The 20,323-nt window shown below is 43.0% G+C and overlaps 1 long non-coding RNA gene across 1 annotated transcript in view; it reads right to left on the bottom strand.

Moving 5' to 3' along the window:
* The window catches only part of LOC308502527, a 17,771-nt gene extending 3,461 nt beyond the window's left edge, over window positions 1-14,310 (bottom strand). Inside the window, exon 1 of the long non-coding RNA XR_013994046.1 lies at window positions 13,885-14,310. This is a non-coding gene — a long non-coding RNA (uncharacterized lncRNA). The remainder of the gene's footprint in view (window positions 1-13,884) is intronic.
* Between the last annotated feature and the right edge of the window lie 6,013 nt (window positions 14,311-20,323).

The following is a 20,323-nucleotide window of genomic DNA, read 5'->3' on the forward strand; positions in this document are numbered from 1 at the left end:
TTCCGTGGTCATGATTTGTGATTTTTTTTAAATCACTAGGAATCTGGTTTAATATATTCTGTTCTACCCACAGGAGAACCACACAAGGAAGAAGAAAGGAGGGAGGGCTGTACATAGTGACATGGAAAGAAGCCCATGATCTATTTTTTGTACTGAAAAAGCAAATTAAAGAAGATTTTGTATACATAAACAATTTAAATTTTAATTGTAAAAAGTAAATTTTGTGTGTTTGAGAGAGTTTTAGATATGCATAGAAAAATCCAGATGGCTATAGAGCACCCTATTGGTGGTGGGGAGCTCTGGGGAGTGAGATTGGAGGAGTGCAGGAAGAGGTGGGCTTTCACTCTAATATACTTTTATACACATTCATATTGTTTGAATTTTTTGCAAGTATGCAGCATTATGGAAGTATATAATCAGTCGTCTATGTATGGTTACCATGTGTGGTTACCTAATGTATGAATATCCTGTGTCTCCCCCAGAAGAGCTCCCTGCATTTGAAGCAGGAACAATAGACCAGGTCTACTCCCACCTCTGCCCCAACCAGCTGTGTGCCTTTAAGCAAGTCACTTTACCTTTTGGACCTCTATCGAGAGGATGGAACCAGAGTTATTTCTCAGCTCAAAATTCCTTAAGGAGGAAATAAACTTCATGTAAGTATCCATTTAAAAACCTGATTCAGCAGCAACTACCTAAATATATTTCCTTGGGAATCAGACGGTTCAAAATTTGAAGAAAAAAAATTCAGCGGGAATTTAAAAAAATAAAATCTATTAGACTTTATGACCAGTGCCGATTTTCCAATAAGCATTTTCTCCACGAGACTGAATTTTTTTCTCAGTTTTCTGATGCTGTGTGTGGTTTGCCCAAAGTTACCAACAGCTGCAAATTGTTTTTTCCCACAGCTTCCTGCTCTGAGCATATTTATAACTTCCCGTCCTCTTTTGGAAAAATATATGAAGTTACACAAGGGTTTGCTATGGGGGATATCCAGCCATGAAGCCAAAGTTTATGACAAAGTAAGAGTTAGGAAGAGGAACAAAATGATTTATTTTGAACCTAACGAAACATTTAAATATAGAGTGGATAATATATCAACACCATGAGATTTCATGTAAGCTCTAGAAACCAGGAAATTGGTTATATTTCAGTAATGTTTTAATGATAAATAAATTTTAGTTGGAGCCAGTCTAATAGATTGTGTTTATCAGTCAGAGGGAGCCAAACTAACAAATAGGCCTGCTTAAAATGCCCTTTTTTAAATGATTTGACTACCATGTACAGAACTATGGCCTGGAGCACAGATACGTTAAATTATCAACGTTAACATTAACACAGGGTTTCTGTGAATTTCCATAAAGACAGAGTGTGCAGTTCATGAACGGTTCGTGTATATTGGGACAATTGGGCTGAGCCATCCCAGCCAAGACCACCCTGGTTTGAGAGAAGCCCTATTTTGATGGCCCAGCTAGGATCGTCTCGTTGGAGGTTGTGCTCTATGATCCCTGGCAATTCTGGATTTTGGAGTAAGACAACATTTAACATCTTCACCTCTTACAAGCGCCAGACACATAACCTTTGTGAACCTCTCAGTTCTCTCTGTTGTAAAATGGGGCTAATACGTAACACAGGACACATGGTCACACACAAGAAAATAATAGGACCTACCATTGGTGCCTTGGACAGAGTAACACTCAGTACATATTAGTCTCCTTCCTTTCAAACAAAGACTCCAAAGCCACTGGATATCAGGGTGAACCTAGGAAATATTTTATACTCCTGGTCTGATGATTTGGCTGAGGCAAACCTGACCACCATGTGTTCTATGTTTTCACTCTATTTTCTTATCTGTAAAATTGGAATAATGTCTCTTTGCATCCCTATGACAGCCTGCATAGGGATGTCATGAAGACTGAGATTTTCTATTTCTGAGTAATAAGGTAGTCATACAAATGTGAGTAGTATCATCATTATTACTATGCCCTTCAGAAGAAATGGCAGATATAACCCCTTCTCTAGATTTTGCCATTGGAAAACTGAGTCCAGAGAGGAGAAGCAACATGTTCAAGATCACACAGCTTCTTAGGGGCAGAGCTAATATTAAAACTCAGTCTCCTGAATCTCAGAACAGTGCAGACACCATGGGACTTCCGCCAGGATGGGAAGTCAAACCCTAATAAGCCCTGTGCACACCAAATTCCATCTCAGAATCTACTTCTAGATAACCCAACCTGCCACACATGGCCACACCCAGCTACTCAGATGGCTGAAAATGTAGTATTTTAGCTGGTGGTCATGTGTATTCCATAGTTTCCTCTCAGTAGGCTTTGCACAATGTCTAACATTTAGGAGGCATTCAAACAAATACAGAATGAATTAATGAGAGTAATTGAATGGATGAATGAACCACAGGAATCTTCAAGGAAAGAAGAAAGCCAATTCAATGTATTGGTTATATATGCATTGGGTCATGTGGACATACATGTAAAGTAGACACTTTAGTTACCAATAGTTAGGAATATACAAATAAACTTTATGACACTCGTTCTAATTTTACTTGAAGTGAGAAGGACTCTTTCAAACTGACTTTATCATATTTGTAAGGAAAAGCAAAAAACTTTTGTGTCATTTTCTATAAGCACTGCTCATACATCATACAACTAGTTGATAAAAGGTGTTTTGGATCGTTTGCTTGCTTGCTTGCTTTGTTTATTTGCTGGCTTACTTTTGCCAAAGCAGAGAGCACTTAGGAAAGAAGTCTGCTGTCTTCTGGGAATCTTAATTCCCTGGGACAGAAGGGAGATGAAAAATGTACTTTTCAACACATTTGACATGCCAAGGAATTTCACAATAAAAGGAATAAATTAATCCATAAAATGTATTTCTAAAAAGTTGTCAAAATCCACAGTGAATGCTCTGTGGTTACAACACAGCTGAGCAGGGAGGGAGAGGAAGGGAGGAGAATTGGAACGGTGGACACAGAAGAGCGCTAAGGCCACAGGGCCCAGAGTCTCCCAGCCTGAAGGAAGGATTCTGAGGCAGCTTTAGCGGCCACCACATCCGCACTGCTCTCTCCAAGGAAGGGAACTGAGTCTGTGGGGCAGAACACCTCCTGTGCAGCATTTCAACAGTGGCCTTCTGGAAATGATGGCTAGTGACAGAACTTTAGGCCCATGGGCAAAGAAGGTATTTGGGGACACAGAGGTCCTCAGATAGGCTCATTCCCTGAAGTCATTGGGCACATGTCTTGCATTCAAATGAGCACCATGAAGAGAAACAAAATGGGGACAGTATTCAACTTGAGAATATAATCCAATGGCTTTTTGATACAACAGGCCCTTTAGAAAAATTCGGAAAGAAAGAGCTTGTGCCGTTAGCAATTTCTGTGAGAAACTGCTCTTCCCAGTGCCTCAGGGACCCGGAAACTCCTGCTCTGAAAACCCAGAGCTAAAGCTAAACCCTATTGCTGACATTTCATTTCAATTTGACTGTTTTTGTTTAATGTCCAGCCCAACACCAACAACATGATACACTTTTATTATTCTTCCAGGAAGGAAGCAAACAAATAGAAGGCTTTGCACAAGAAAGAGAAAAAGCCAAATATGATCATTATTCCCCATTAAAACTTCAAGTATCAAGCTGTAAACCCCGAGGAGGATGCTGAGAGGCAATAGCTGGGAGACATTTATTGAGAGAAAAAAAGTGACAGATGAAAGAGGAGGGTAATACAATTTCCCCATCTCTCTCTGCTGTGTTCCGAGTCTCCCTGCGGGAGCCTGGGCAGCAGCAGGAGTTTCCATCACATGCCTCCAGCCACATTTGTCACCCTTTGCTCCAGCTGCTGCCTCCGAGGTGTCTCAGCCTCGGTCATACCAGGAGGGAAGAGGTGGGAATCCTCTCAGCACAGCAGGGGCCTCGGACTCAACACTCCCTAATATTCCACACTCCGACAAAAACAAAGATGCATTACCTCATGTAATCCTCACTACAACCCAGGGAAAAGGGACTACTTTAATCTCCATTTTATACATGAGGAAATTAAGGTTTGAAAGAGACAAAACCTATTAAATGAGGACCCAGGATGCCATCAAGATGCCTCCTGTTTTAGAGGAAGGGGATGGGTGCAGAAATGGCAAAAGTGACTTCTTTTTAAAAAATTATGTCTTCCACATTTTCTGTTTGCTCATGAGCGAAATGGAGAAGGCAGCTGCGTTGCGAATACATGAGATGATAGACGTAAGGAGACACGGTGAGCACGCAAAAAATGGTGGGTGTCACCATTAATCCTCACTGTGAGAACCTGTATCTTTCCCCATTTACCCGTGAGGAGACTGAGGCTTGGCCAAATTGAGATGCCCAAGGCCATCAAGGTCGGAAATGGTGTTGCTGGAAGGGGCCCCAATTCCTACCCAGTCTGGAACCCTTCCCACCCCCCAGCTACCTGCATTCCTAGGATGTGCTCCAAGCTGCACTGTGGACTTGTTCTTTTAATTAATGCACACGACAGCCTGCTGAAGATGGTGTATCATTGTGCATTAAAAATTACCTGCTTAATAATAGCTTTGAGATGACCAGGTGAAATGCATGTATCTTTCCTTTTCAATCTTTGTGTTGTTACCAAGATTTGGGCAGTCTGAGAACAGTCAGGCAGGGAACACATCATCTATTTTTGTAATATTTCAGCTCTGGGTCTGAAAGATCTAAATTAGAAAAAAAAAATCATACAAAATGGGAGAAGATTAAAGTTTTCTGAGTGTTTTTTAAAAAACAGAAAGAAAAAAGCTTATTTCTCATTGGATCCAACCAGCCCAGGTAACAAGCAGTGCCTCGGGTCACCTTTTGACATCATTGAGCCCTAGTCACTCTGTAGACAGTCTCTGGGGACCAGCTTTACTCATGTGAAGCTGGCACTGAGGTGATTTTAAATAACATTTTAATTTCTTCATCCCACCATGATAGAATTATGTGTTTGCGTCTGAAGATCCTTTATGACATTCCTTTCTCAGAAATAGCTGTGAATCAGTAATGAGTCTGCCCCAGAGCTGCTCCATTGACTTGGTGTTATAAAGTGGAAATCACATGTCTAATAATGCATGTCTGACTTGTACTGTTTTGTAAAACTTTGCAACTGAAAAACTTCTGAACCAAAGGAAAAACTGTGAAATCTCCCTTTTGACGGGTAACGTTCAGGAGAATATTAAGGACAGGGTTAACTTTGGCTTTGCTCCTTACCATAGTTTTCTAAAATATACTCTTGCGGGGAAAGAGAGGTGTGACCTGCGGGGGCGCGGAGGATGACAGCTGGCTGGCAGGACCGTGGGTCCTGGGGGGGCAGTGGTGTTCCTGTCCAACAATTAAGCTGTCCGTGTTTTATGCAGTTTTCTGTGTTTGTGTTATATTTAACATATTTTAAAGTTTGTTTGTTTTAAGAGGCCTACTCTGGCCAAGGCAGCGTGCCAACTCCATGTATCCGTTAGAAAAGTGCTTGGCCCATAATAGGGACTCAATAAATACTTGTTGAAGAAGATTACACAGATGAAACAGACATCCATTCATCCATTCCCTCCCTGAGATGGGAGCCTTGATAAAATACAGATATCGACTAGGGTTTAGGCTCATTCAGTAGGTCTGGGTGGAAGCCCAGGAATCAGTATTATTAATTTTTTGTTATAAACTTTTTCAAACACAGAAAAAAAAAGAGTAGAATGATTCTTAAAATCAATACCATTAGATAGCTAACAAAATTATTGATAATTCTTTACCACCATCTAACACCTGGTCTATATTCAAATTTTGTCACTTGCTCCAAAAATGTATGCTATTCTGAGTTTAATCCTACCGAGATCCAATCTACATTACATGTGGTTGTTATATCTCTTAAGTCACTTCTAACCTAGAACAGTGCTTCCCCCATCCCTTTCTTTGGCATGACATTAACTAGGTGAAGAGACCAGTCCAGCTGTCCCTCAAAATGACCCACGTTCTGAATTTGTGCAACTGCTGAATTTGTATTGTCATTTATTCCACTCACCCATGCATTCCCTGTAAACCAGAGTTTGGATCTAAAGGCTGGATTATATTCAGGTTAAAGATTTTAGTCAAGGTATCACTACTAAGGCTATATGATATTGTAACACATCATGAGGTACATCGTATCTAATTGACCGATTATCAGTAAGCCAGAGACAGCTGCATACCTCCATTGTAAAGTTCCCTTTTTTCTTTTTAAACCGTCAGATAGTCTCTGGAGTAACACTTTAGCACACTAGAGTATCCAATTCTCCATCACTTAATGGACGTATCATCTATTGACGATTCTTGCCTCAGTCAATTGCTTCACGTTGCAAAATGGTAATTTTTCTATTTCTATTATTCATTCTATATTTATTAGCTGACGATCTTTATAAGAGAGAGAAGAGCAAGAGAGAGGGAGAGAGACTTATCTCATCAGCTGCTCCTGGAAAAGCAAGGTAAATATTTATTTTGAATTATCACCTTTCAGAGTAAGGAGTAAGTAATATGGTGTTTTGTTTGCTTTGTTTGGTCTTTGGTATTCTCGTCTTTGAGTATTATTTTATAGATTTACAGATTTTTATGTATTCAGTGTATTTTATTCCATTGCAGTCTTTCTTTTTGAAGCTCAAATCGTCCCATCTTTGACCAATAAGAGTCCCTTTAAACTGGCTCTTTTCCTAGCACAGCAAGATGTCCCAAGCTTGTACACTCCCTCATTCAGACCTAGAATCAGCCTTTTCTCTAAAGAGCCCTGATTTCTTTCACTGGGAATGGTACTTAGAGACCAAAACCTGGGTGCTAGGGGTACTCATTGCTACTCGCTTTTCAACACTTCTAGGCCCTTCCAATGGAAAGAATTGGGGGGAAATATACGTGTATGTATTTTTAAATCATATTGAAATTTTCCATTCAAATTTAGTAATACAAAGGTTTCACTTTAACTTTTTTTATTTTTATACTTACATTGCTTTTCTCTTACACTAATAACTTATTTTGTGTTGTTACCAACACTAACATGTCACTTATTTGCTTTATTTTGCAATATATATTAGATTCAAAATAAAAATATCAGTATAATAACTTGCTTTAAACTCTTGAATTAAATTTGAGATTTCTTTTGTCTTGAGAACATATCCCATTAGGCCTGTTAAAATATTTCAAATGCTTCTAAAGTATTTGAAATAATTGTTTTCTTGGTGTTTTTGTTACCAATTTGATATTATAATTACATTTACTTGTTTTCAATGTTAGGAACTCTCTTTTTGAATACTAAAAAATTTACTTCTCAAAAATTATATAAAAATGAACATGAGTTTTGATTCCATCTCTGTCTCCTCCATCTTGTAATTTTTTTAAATGTTTATGTTCTTCCACGTTTTCATCTTCCTCCTCCCTCCTTTGCCTTTCTGAATGAGTCAGTCCTAAAGCTCTCAAGCAGTTCAGAGTAAAGCAGGTGGTTACAGCGGAGGGGAGGGATTGCTGCGGTGGTCCAAAGTAAGGATCCAGAGCCAAGAAGGGTGAGGAGAGAGCTCAATCAGGAGAACTACCTGCAGCCCCAGCAAGATGAGGACTGATGCAAGTATCAGAGCACAGGTGGAGTAAGGAGAGCATCTGCATGGGGGAAGGGGGCAGAGGCTGCGATGGGAGATGGGTTATACACAGGGGGATTGAGCAAATAAGTGACTATATTAAGGAAAATGGGAGCAAGGTTTCTCAGTGTCAGAGAAGGGAGTTACAAATAATAGAGAGAGATAATTAACATGAATCCTATGATGTCAGATAGGAATTGGAGGTATGAAGGTGAACTCGGTTTTTGAAATCTATAATAGACACAGAAGTAAATATAGCTGTAAAGGTACACACACACACACACACACACACATACACACATCTGTCCACTGAGACTGCCTGAGAGAAGTGACACCCCAATAGCAGTGAGCACAGCTAGCACATAAATCTTTGTTTGTAAACACCATTCTCCACTAAAAGGAACCAGGGATCCTTGGAGAAATGGCTGGTTCCAGGGCTGAGGCAGGGAAGTCCAACATTGGAACATCTTGTGCCGGAAAGCAAGGAAGTACTCAAGGAACAATGAAGCCACCTCAAAAGGGCACAGAAGCCAGCTTGAAGACGTTCCCACTAATGCAATCTGGGACAATTTGGGCCCCCAAATAAATAATGATAATAACAAGTTATAATCCATGAATAAAATAGGAAATCATGATATTAATTAATTAATCAAAGCTTTGTTGAGAAACAGGATATTTACATAGTTTCAAAGTCCCATCCCACAAATATTTATTAATTACAAAGGGAAAAAGTAACCACAGTGGACCACCTTAATCCAGTGATCAAAGTCAACCTCATCAGTAGTGAAACAACTCAAAATTATGCACCATATGGCAAGATGTAATGAGAACACACATCATTTCTGTGATGTTCGTGCAAACATTGCACAGCCTTGAAACTAATCATAAGGAAACATCAGACAAACCCAAATCAAGGGACATTCTTAAACCAAACAGGCCTGCAATATTCAAAATCTTCAAGAGGTCATGAAGTGAAGGAAAAACAACAACAAAATCAGAATATTCCCAAGGAACGTCTGATAGGTCAGTTCAGACTATACAGCTTGATGGATGTAAATCTGTTCATCACCTTTCAAAGTGCTATTAACAGAGACATCTTCACTTCTCCACTCCATTCCATACCCCAGCTCACTAGTTCAGGAAAAAGAAGAGCTACTTAAGAAATTAAACCTACTAAGTGTTAAAAATGACACAAAGCCACAACATGGAGATTGGATTGTAAAAGCTTTAGAATAGAAGGACTTGGTACAGAAAATACCAGAGAAAGACTGGAAGAGAGAAAAGAGGGAGAGCAGCTTAAAGAAACCAGCCCAAGTCAGGGAGGGCTCAGGGGCCATGGTGAAGGGGGCTGGGGAGGAAGGCTGGGTTTCCGGTTAGCTGATGGCTGAGGGTCTGATGGCTTATTCACTTGTTTAACAGTTTAGTTCACTTTTCCATCAACCTCTGAAGTCACTGAAAAGTCAACACTGACAGTACATGACAGGCAGCTAATCAAATATTCGTATTTTTTTAATAAGCTCCAAAAATGTTTAATAATTGATGCTGCTGTCACTAATATCTAGCTTCTGTTTCTACCTTTCTGTGTGGTTACGTCTTAATGTTTTTCTATATTAAAAGGTAGCAGAGCCTCTCCTGAAACTCCCCTGACAGGGCTTTGCCTGATTAATTCCTTTTTTCTGACTCTGTGCTCAGGGATCTGGGGAAATCTCCGAGGCCAGCTCACCATTTACTAACTGTGACCCAGATTGAGTCTGTTTTATTTAATAAACAGGAAGGGTTTTTGCCTTGGGGTAGCAATACATTTAAGGCTGCAGTGAACCCCCAGTTTGCTTATGAGAGATGTTTTTGCTTGGGGTGAAATGAAGGCATCAGCTGTTGATTTCTTCTGCGTTTGTGGAATGGGTTGAGATTCAGGAAAATTTTTTAGTGTTTTTGAAAATGCTCACAAAGTTGTTACTCTGTCTCTTATACTCAGGAAAATCTGTAAAGTTCTGCCCCAGATAAACTTGGCCATTTCTGTCCCCTTCTAATAACTCACTAGAAGGAGAAGATACTGCCCATCAGCACTGAGTGCAGAGAGGGTACTCAATAAATAGTCCGGATAATATTATGTCGTATTCACACAATTACAGCAGTAACTAAGTAATATTTATTGAGCACCTACAATGTACCATGCTCAGGGCTCAGCACTTTACATTCATTAACTCATTTAAGCTGCATGAGTATGCTGTGAGGTAGATACCATCATTATCCCATTTTATGGATCTCCAAGAACACACATCTATTAAGCAAAAGAATTAAACCTGAATTTGTCGCACTCCACACAGACTTAACTATTATAGAACGGTTCTAGGAGTGCATAGGACTATAGATTCTAAATCATTTTAACCATTGTAATGATGGGGTCAGGACAGTCTATCCCAAAACAGGACACCTTGGCATATTGAATATTTTAAGCTGAAGAGTTTGAGAAATCTGAAAATGCATAAAGGTCACTTGGCCCTTCCCCCAACCCCTCTCCCCTGAAATAAGTCATAAAACCCTCACGTGAGACGTGCCCTCCCTCTACCTGGGAGAAAGGGGCATCCTTATCTCAAAGACCAAGGGACACAGAGAAGAATCCTCACAAACTGGCCTTGCTCAGTTTCCCCAGTTTATACTAAACTTCATACTCCTTAACCTATCTTATTCCTCCACGACTGTCTACTCTTCATCAAACCCAGCATAAAAGTACTCAGGTCTGTTTCTTTGGATCTTCATTTCCATATGAAGGCCCCCATATCACATAAAATGTGTACTAATCTTTCTCAGACCCAGCCAGAGACCCTAAGAGCATTGAGGAAAACTGCCCCTGCTCCTGTAGTGTTCCCCCTGGATCCTAAGCACAGCCCTAACATGGGTATCATTTCATCTGTCAGAGGAGGAAATTGAAGCTTCAAGAGTTTAAATAACTTGCCTAAAGTAGGGTTGCCAGACGTAGGGGGAAAAACACAAGATACCCAGTTAAATTTGGTTTCCGATAAGTAACAAATAATGTTTTAGTATAAGTATATCCCAAATATTATTCAAATTTAACTGGGTGTCCTGTATATATATATATATATATATATATATATATATATATATATACATATATATATATATATATATATATATATATATATATATATATATGGCAACTTCAGCTCACAAACACTGTACTGGTGTGAGACAGGGGCTTTGCTAAGCCCAGGGCTCTTTCCACCACCCTGGGGAAAGGGGTCTAAACTCCCCACCCGGATTTGCAAATGGATAGTTATAGAAAACTGCTTCTATCAGATACTCAAATAGCCATGTAAACTAATATTTTTCACTGTCACTAAATTAATCTTGTAGCGGGTATGAATCTCAAACCATACATCCTGGTGTCAAAAATTACAGCTTTATTTTTTTATAACTCAACTTAGTTTCTATTTTAAATCTTCCTTCTGCTGGGACAGTGGAAGCACTACTTCCCAACCCTCTTCCTGGGATGCACCACTGTGAGGTAAAAGAAAATATATATATTGGTCTCTGCCCCTGGTCCCTGGCACAGAGCTCCTAAAATCCTTGTAAATTCCTAAGTGATAAGAGCACAAGGATCACCGTTTGTTCTAATGTTTGGTCTTTGCCCCTGTTCCTGACACAGCGCTCCTAAATCCTTTAGAATTTCCTGGATGACAGCAGTGACTTTTGTTCTAATAAGGTGACTCTGAGCGGATTCCTGGAGAGAACTGTTCACTGGAAGGATGAAGTCATGAATAGAAGCTTGGAATTTTCAGCCCCATCCCCACACTCTCCAGAAGGGGTAGAGGGCTGGACATGGAGTTGAATATTGAACATGCCTATGTGAGAAAACCTCCATAAAATCCCAACGGTGGAAGGTTCAGGGAGCTCCCCCACAGGTGAACACATCCACACCGGGAGGGTGACACGCCCCAACGCCACAGGACAGAACCTCCTGCATTGGGGACCCTCCCAGTGCTCCCCCATGTATGTCTTCATCTAGCTGTTCATCTGTATCCTTTATCATAGCCTATGTAAATTAACCAGGTAAACGTATTTCTCTGAGTTCTGTGAGCTATTCTAGCACATAATCAAATCCACGGAGGAGGAGGTCATGGGAACACCCAGTTTGTAGCCAAGTCAGACAGAATTGATAATGCAAGCGCCTACTACTTGCGATTGGCGTCAGAAGTGGGGGCAGTCTCGTGGGACTGAGCCCTTCACCTGCGGGATCTGACTTTATCTCCAGGCAGACAGTGTCAGATTTGAGTTAAATGGTAGGACACCCAGCTAGTATCACAGAGAATTGCTTAGCATGGGGGAAAAAAAACCCACACATCTGGTGTCAGAAGTGTTGCAAGCGGCAGTGGTGTGAGAGTAAAGGAGAAACAAACAGGAGGAGAAGAGTAGGTTTCTTGCTCAGCCCCAATTCTGGAATCCTACCCAATGCCAGGTGCTGTGGGGAGAGGGCCCCCTCTGCTGACTGTGTCATCTATTCACATTGGGTGCTGTCCATGAAGCCCTTTGAGTCCCAGGCCTTTGGGGAGTTGCCAAAGGCCACACCTTCCTGGCTCCGAGTTCCTGGGAGACTGGCTGCCCCTGTGCGGCTTGGTGGGGCACTGCCTGGGAAACCAAGGACAGGTTCTCTCTGCTCCCATCACCTCTTACTCTCAGCCTACCCTGGGGACAAGACGGAGAGTTCTGTTTTTCTAGTCTTGGAGAAATCACACTTCCCTTCAGTGTCTGGCCAGGAACTTTGACGTAGTCTTCAGAATCTTTCCTATTCCTTGGGGTTTAGACTTGAAAACAGAAGTCCAGAAAATTCCCACAGTTATATATCTGTACTACACCCCCTTCGCTGTGGTAAGGAGTGCAGGAAGAGACAGAAGGGAATTCAGGGAGGGTGAAAACGTCCATTAATATCTGAAAACATTCTCCTACCACAACATAATGTAAAAATTATGCGTTTGTAAATAAAATATTTATACATTATGGTTTCTTCACTCAATACACTGCTGTCTACAACTCAGCAATTACAATTAATACAATCAGCTTACAGCCAAACCACTTTCCTAAAGGCAAGCTTATCAGATGACTTCTGAGCTCAAATCTCTCTCACGGCTCCCCTTTGTCTCCAGAATGTAGTCCAGGCTCCTTGGTTTGGGGCTGGAGAATGTCCAAACATCTGCCGCATTTTAAACTCTGTCTTGTATGACACGCCAGGCACAGCCCCACCACAGCCCCCTGCCTGCAATGCCTCCCTTCTCCCCGCTGCCTCTCCCAGCTGTTACACACAACCATCATTTACAGCTACGCCAGCCCGTACCAACCCATTGCAGCTCACATCCACCAACTCCTCCTCCAACCACCTATTTGGTGTCCCTTTAGACCTCTGAAAAGGAATACACTGGTGTCGTGCAGGGTGACCTGTGGGGCGGCCTGTGGGGTCTCTGGTCCCGCTCCCCACATAAGAACGCAGGACACGGTAAGGCCAAAAAGGAACACCCACGGAGCCATAGATAGGGGAGTCAAACCAATATATTCTCGCTGGCGGCTGGGCTGGAGACACAGGAAGCAGGATCTACATAATCTGCCTAACAGCAGTCCGCGCTTGCCAGCCACCATCCTCTTGCTAGCCCCCATCTTTTCTGCTAGCGTAGCCACAGCCGTTATATTAGTGGCCCATGGCTTACGTGTTACAGCTGACGGCCAACTAGCCACAGCTGCTGGCCATCTGATCACAGTTGATGGCCATTTACTACCCAAGCCAGCACCTTTCTATATGAGGCCGAGAGCCTGGAAACTGTTTTTTGGGGCTTTGTCCCCACACTCCACCCCTACAGGGTCTCGCCTCACAATCTATGCAACAAGCATCTTCCGCGAGGGTCCCTGTGCGAGGAGCCTGGAGGTGAATGCAATATCCTGGACACAGCCAGGCTCTCTGAGCACAGCCAGGGTTTCTCAGGGCACCACGAGTACTTCTGGGCACAGCCAGACTTCCTGGGCTTCTTAGGGTACCACCAATCTCCCCGGGCACAGCCAGGGTTTCTCAGGGCACCATCCAGTACTTCTGGGCACAGCCAGACTTCCTGGACTTCTTAGGGTACCACCAATCTCCCAGGGGACAGCCAGAGTTTCTCAGGGCACTGCCACTCTCTTTGGACACAGCCAGGGTTCTCAGGGCACTGCCACTCTCTCTCTGGGCCTCTCGGGGTAGTGTGCTGGAACAACAGCGGCTCACAGTCAAGGTACTTACATATTCTCGATGGCGGCCAGTCAAGACACAAAAGCAAACATCCGCCAGTTCCACTACATTGTGGTATGTTCCCAAACAGTCAAGTAGTCCATTAAATCAGGGATGGAAGGCAATTCCTCATAGTCCATAGTCATTCGCCAGGGCTGTCCTGGGGATGAGGGATGACCTTGACCTCACCCTCATCTCCCACGGAGGACTCAGCAAGCGTTTCCTCCTGGGACTAAAAGTCCTGCATCCAGGCTGCCTCAGCAAGCACTTCCCAGCCCACAGGGCGGCAACAACCTTCGCTTTCTCCGCTTTCTCAGGCCTCTGCTGGTTGGGGAACCATTCACGTCTTTCCACCCCTTCATGGGAATCGAGCTCTTTGGCAGCTGCTCCACCTGGTCTTCCTCAGACTGAACTTTCATACGCACAAACTGCTCCACTGCCCTTCGGAAAGTTTTGGCCAGCACCGTATCCTGCTGACTAAGCCATGTGTCGTGCAGGGTGACCTGTGGGGCGGCCTGCGGGGTCTCTGGTCCCGCTCCCCACATAAGAACGCAGGACACGGTAAGGCCAAAAAGGAACACCCACGGAGCCATAGATAGGGGAGTCAAACCAATATATTCTCGCTGGCGGCTGGGCTGGAGACACAGGAAGCAGGATCTACATAATCTGCCTAACAGCAGTCCACGCTTGCCAGCCACCATCTTCTTGCTAGCCCCCATTCCCCTCTGCTAGCGTAGCCACAGCAGTTATATTAGTGGCCAATGGCTTACGGGTTACAGCTGACGGCCAACTAGCCACAGCTGCTGGCCATCTGATCACAGTTGATGGCCATTTACTACCTGAGCCAGCACCTTTCTATGTGAGGCCGAGAGCCTGGAAACTGTTTTTTGGGGCTTTGTCCCCACAATTGGTACTTTAAAACATGACAAAAAATCACGTTTGCTAGCACAACTTAGCTGTTAACAAAAACATCCAAGTTTCTTTGCTTTGCATTGGAATTGTAACACCTCAATGTAGTCATACCGGTTGTATCATCAAAATGAACGGCTGAGGCCTGGATCAAGAAAAAGTGAAAAAGCAAGTGCTTTATCAAATGCAGTGTGTCTGGTAGAAAATAAGGGGCTCACTGAGATATGAAAGATATAAAATACACCTTTAGGAGTGAAAATGTAGAAATCATCCAGTCCGGTACACCCTTCATTTTACAGTGGAAGAAATACCTTCCACCACCCCCATCACCCCCAGAGACAATGCTCCTCCCACACAATGAAGGTGAATCTTCACACGGCATCTAATGTGGAAAACCCACCTGCTGAGAAGCTTATAAAAGCTCACTGGCATAATTAATAACAAGAAATGCATTAAATGTGAGAATCTCATGAATGTCACCAAAACAGAGATACTCTGAGAAAGTCATTGAGGAAGAGGTCCAGTTTCCCAAACTGTGTCTTTCTAGGCCTTCACTCTTCAAATTTGCCCCATTAGAGCATCATTTATCAGTGAATTCCTCCACAAAGCTGTAAGTGTGCAGTTCTTGAATGAATGTTCTTATTATTTCACTCTTAGACATGTGAAGACCAAAACTGCTTTCTTTAAGCAGAGAAAGGATCTCAATTGAAATAAACCCTTGTCTTGGGTGGCTGGAAAAAGGTCCAGCTTTAGACAGAATCTGAAACTGAGTCCCCACGTGAGAGGCAGAATTAGCATTTTTCCTTGGCCTTGACCTTGAAGAACTGAAAATATCGGAGAAACCAAGTGCTGACATCTGAAAAAGCAGATTCTGGCACCAGAGAAGAGAGAAGGTGCCCTCTACACAAAGCAGTCCAGGAGCTGAGAGCGGGGGACATGGGAGGACACAGCACAGTGGTGCAGGCTATCCCGGGTGACACAAGGGACGCCTCTGTGAGCTGAACTTTTCATGCCTCTAGTGTCTTCTTCATTAATAGTCTATGTTCATGCTTGCAATTTTGAAAATGCCAGTTTATCCAAGCTCTGCTAGGGGGAACAAAAGAAAGGGGTTTGTATCTTCTTGTGGGCCCAAATTTTCAAGGTTACCCTGGGAGCCAGGCTCCGTGTGGCAGTAGCCACACTAGGATAAATGCTTCAAGGGAGAACCAAGTCATGGCCCCTTGGTCTCACCACACTTCCCCACCTAGTCTGTAAGAGAGACCCCCACATACGTGGCCCACAAGAGCACCAGCGGTTAACCCCCAGCTCTACCCACAGGTGTTACTGAAAATAGCAACAGGACCCATGACTAACAGCTGGCCTTTGGCAACATTCCAGATCCAGTAAGTAAATCTGAGTTTCCAGGTTCAGTTCCTCCCCCTGCCAATCTCCAGCTTGCTATTACATGTCATTCTTCATGGGGAGTCTATCTACTCATCCAAGAAAGAGCCAGACAAGCATGAAAGGTAGAACCTCAATGCTGTCCTGGAGACTCTGGTTTCAAAGCCTGAGGGGGGACATCCTGGACCTACTGGTGGATGAAAGCTTGGTTTCAAGATACCACTGGTGTCACTGGCTGAACAATGTCCCAGAGGCAGGAAAAAGAAAAACACTAACCCTCAGAGCCACTGTGGTCTGGCTGAGCCGCAGAGCAGTCAACGGGGAGCCCAGACTACCGCAGGAGCCCTGGGGCCTCCTTTTTTGGAGATCCAAGTCTTGACTACTATTCCAAAAATAGGAGCTAACAGCCAAAGGACTTCCCAGTGAAACAAAGATTTAATATAGATACAGCATGCAGATAGAAGCATGAAATCTGAACAGACAGCACATAAAGGGCTAGTATGTTTCTCCCAATATGTGACTCCAACTCTAAATGAGAGAAAGTAATCTCAACCACATCGGATTATTACAGTCACAGCTCAGGATCTCTAACCAGAGTGCTCACTGCTGGAGGGCCGCGGCCTCCCCCGTAAGCGCAGCCTGATTCTCGGGCTGTAGGTAAGTGGACAGGAGCTACTGAGGGGCAAGGAGAACTTGGGTATGATCCTCCCAGGGATGTGAACGAGGACCCTCAGCATTAATGTCTCTCCTTCAAAGTGGGTTGTTGATTTGGGCCATGGGCATAACTGGCTGGGCACAGCTCCTCAATGAAACTTTTCTGAAACAGGTCTACCTTAGATGTCACTTCCTTTGGGGGGGCCTGCCCTCCACCTGCCTTCTCATTCCATTTCATTTTATTGCATTCTTTATATTTTCTTGTATTCTCATTAGATGCGCTCCCAGTAATAATAAAACACATTTATTGTCACTGACTACGTTGCAAACCCAATGCCAAGCATTTTAGATGAATTTTCCCAATGAATCTCACATTAACTCTGTAAAGTAGGTGTTTTATTATTACCGTATTTTGCTGTGTATAATGTGCACATTTTGTGCCCAAATTTGTGAGGGAACAATAAGGGTGCGCATTATACATGGGTAGTACTAATGCCATTTCCCTGAAAGTTTGGGGCAAAAACATGGGTGTGCATTATACACAGGAGCGCATTATACATGGCAAAATACAGTATCTCCTTTTTAAAGATGAAGAATCTGAAGCTCAAGGACTTTGGATCGTGAGCCCTGGAGCTGGAATTCAGACCCCTGGCTGTCGGACTCTTGAATCTATGTTCTGCTGCAATACCACCTCTCTAAACTGTAAGCACAAAGGGCAGGAACAGCGCCATTCATTCATTCAACAAAACTTAATGAGCAACTGCTACAAACTATTCTAAGCGATCCAAAGTGCCAAGAGTACAGTAAACAGGTAAGTTCCCTGTTTGCAAGAAGCTAACATACTAGAGGATAGAAAACAAACAAGTAGCTAATTAATAAAAAGATAAATCAGGTAGTGATAAATGCTAAGATTGCAGTAACAGAAGCAGATATGCTGGCTAGAGAATGACTAGTGCAGGTGTGTGGCCAGGAGGGAGAGCGTAGCTTCAGTCTGAGGATTGGGAAGGACCTCTCTTGCAGGGAGATCTGCAAGACGAGGCATGAAGGGAGTCCCAGGAAAACGCCTAAGGCATGTTCAAGAAATAGAAAGAGGCTCTTGTGGCTGGAGCAAAATGAACAAGGAGCGTCTACCTGATGTTGCAGGTGAGATTTTATTTTCATCGTAATAAAGAGCCAATATTGTCTCCTTTAGCACTGAATCTACAGCCCTTCGTGGTGTGTTCAAGGTACATGTAACAGTCACTGAATGAAATGCTTTTTGCCTAAAGGAGTAAAAGAGTGGACAACATCCAGCTTCCAACTCTAAGGCAGAAGGTACAGAATGGTGTATCCTGCAGTGGATTGACACCCTGACATTGTCCCCAGATGCACACTGAAAGCCTGGGTTGGTGGCTAGAAATCCTAGAGACACTGTAGAACAGAAAACTGCAAATTGAAGTCCTTTCGCATTTTTTGCACACCTACAACACAATGAGTAGGAGATGGAAGCGCCATTGCTGCGGGAGGGTGGCTAGGGGTACCCCTACTCACAACCTGCACAATAGCTTCTTCTTTGGCTGTGTGCACAATCCTCTGATCTCTGGAAGACAAAATGCATGTAGCATATACAGAAGGCCATTTCCCTGGGGACTGCATTCTTCATTTCTGGGTGACAGATTCTGAAGAGTCATGCTTGCTGCTTCCAAAGAAGCTGAGTATGAGCAGGAAGGGAACTTGGGAAAAACTCACACCAGCCTTCCCAAGGATGGGGGACCACGGGCTTAAGCCAGTCTGTACCTAACACTGTCTCCCTGACTCAACTTGCCTTGCTTTTCTCATCTGTGATGTGCCATCTGATGAAAAAGATTTTCTGATTATCTCCAAGCCACAGAGTCACCACAGGCCACTTACCTGGCACATTCTTTTTTATCAAGAATTTTATCAGCATATCCATATAATGCATCTATACCTCCAAGTGCTCAAGATAGATAACATGGAGATAAAGTTAAAGAGACAACTCCTGGACTAGAGAGAAGGTACTATTCTCAAGGTCAGCCCGCAGTGTGACTGTGAACTGAGTGAACTTTGACCTCCATGATCTACCTACTTTCCATTTCTTCCTCCACCACCACCCCCAGTGACCCATGCAACTTCAAGAATAGGTATAGTTTGGAAGCAGACCTGGTTTTGAATTCCAATTTTACTGCTGTTAGCAGTGTGACCTCAGTTAAGCTACTCAACCTCTACGTGCCTCAGTGAGCCAATGTGCAAGTTTAAGAGAATAGTGTTGATAATATTAAAATGAAAAAAGCACCAGAGCACCTAGCTCTGTATCTGGCATACATTTGACACTCATCCTTGTCACTTTCCCACAACCAAAGGCCCATTCCCTTGTCCCTAAGTACACTGGCTAGCGTAGAGGGAAGATGCTCACAAATTCATTCTCATGAAGATATTAATATCAAATAACAGTTGTATGTGTTTCTCTCCCCAGCAATACTTGAGTTCCAGTCAGCAAGGTTGACTCCATAGCAAAATGTCCCAGTTCCAGGATTTCATGCTGCATGGTCATGTTGGGAGTGGGGAAGAGAGCTTCCCTAGGTACAGCACACCACCTGTGCCAAGGCCACGAAACAAGCAAACCAGGGCTATTTGTGGGTTACCGTGCCCTTATCCTCACTTCTACATGGTGCAGCCATAATTAATTCAAACAGAAGAGGCTAACTGAGGGAAAAGCACATCAAACTCTGAAAGCAAAATCTTAGACAAAACAAACTTGATTGACTCTTGGAGATAGATCAAAAATTCATTAACTCAGAAAAGAATGAAAATCTATTCACACAGTTCTTTGGCCAGATTCACTTTAATGATGACTTTAATAAATGTGTGAAAGTTCGGCTTTGAAGCAGCTAACTGGCTGGGATATGTGCTCTTTCAAGACTCTCTGCTTTCACGTCGCTCTCCTCTTCTCTCTACCTGCAAAGCTCTTATCGCTCCTTCTGCACCTGGCAAAATCTTTCTCATCTTTGAAGGCCTAGCTCAAACGTCAGCCTCTCTGGAAAGCTTTTCAAAATCTTCATCCAACCGTCCCGCAAAATTAGTCACACGATTCTTTATCCCTTAGTGTTTTGCTCCTACCTTTGGAATAAGGCTTACCTGCATTTATTCACACATCATACTGTAGTACAATTAGTGGTTTGTGCTCTGTCTCGCACACCAGACTGAGCAATTAGAAGGCAAGAGCCCCGCTGTATTCCGTTTGTATTCCGGGTAGGATACACCGTGCCTGGCATACAGTGTACCGTCAGTAAATGTTAGTGGAACTGAATTCATTAACATTCAGGGAAGTACTAAATCTCCTCAAGCCTCAGTTTCCTCCTTTACAAAAGGTGACAAAGATACTTACAACAAAAGGTCAGTGTTCGGATTCAATGACAAGTCAGGTGTGAAATATTGTCTTGCACCTGCCATAGACTCTCGTACAAAACCACTAGAAGTTGATTACATTCACCCAGTCAGTAAAAATTAT

The sequence above is a fragment of the Rhinolophus hipposideros genome (genome assembly GCF_964194185.1).
Source record: "Rhinolophus hipposideros genome assembly, chromosome: 9".
NCBI classification, from domain to species: domain Eukaryota; kingdom Metazoa; phylum Chordata; class Mammalia; order Chiroptera; family Rhinolophidae; genus Rhinolophus; species Rhinolophus hipposideros.